The sequence below is a fragment of the Sphaeroforma arctica genome (assembly GCF_001186125.1).
Source record: "Sphaeroforma arctica JP610 unplaced genomic scaffold supercont1.452, whole genome shotgun sequence".
Classification (NCBI taxonomy): domain Eukaryota; class Ichthyosporea; order Ichthyophonida; genus Sphaeroforma; species Sphaeroforma arctica.
Window position 1 is genome coordinate 14,674 of NW_014040106.1, and position 635 is coordinate 15,308.

Consider the following 635-nt stretch of genomic DNA (forward strand, 5'->3'; position numbering starts at 1 on the left):
TAATAATATATATATATATATATATATATATATATATATATATTATATATATATATATATATATATATATATATATATATACTATATATATATATATATATATATATATTTATGTATATATAAATATATATTCGTGTGTGGTTTGAAGATTTCGATAAGGCACTCGACAGACCTTTCAGCAGCACTTGTTATTGCTTACTTATCTCAGCGGAGCTGTTCTTGCGTATGTCAATCCCAGGCACGATGGATACCAGTCCTCCTAAAACCCTATAACCCTAAAGCCCTAAAACGATAGTCTCGTAATCAACCAATCAAAATAGAAAATGTTCCTCCCGTACTGGGTGTCTGTATACAAAACAGTTTTTGCATGTTGTGTGTCACATACTATCCGCAGGTGTATGTACTGATAGAGGATTGTAATCCTGTCTTCACTCTGTACGTTTTTATCAGCGGTTTTTCCGTTTTGTTATTGCAATTCGCGTAATTGTTACGTTTACTTTGATATCTATCAATATATTGATTACTATTTTCTATTTTTGGGGTTTACTACTACAGTCCACAAAATCGATACGTTTTCACTCGCATGTATACGTATACGTAAATTTGTTTCTGGTGTTCTATTTTTATCACTCCGT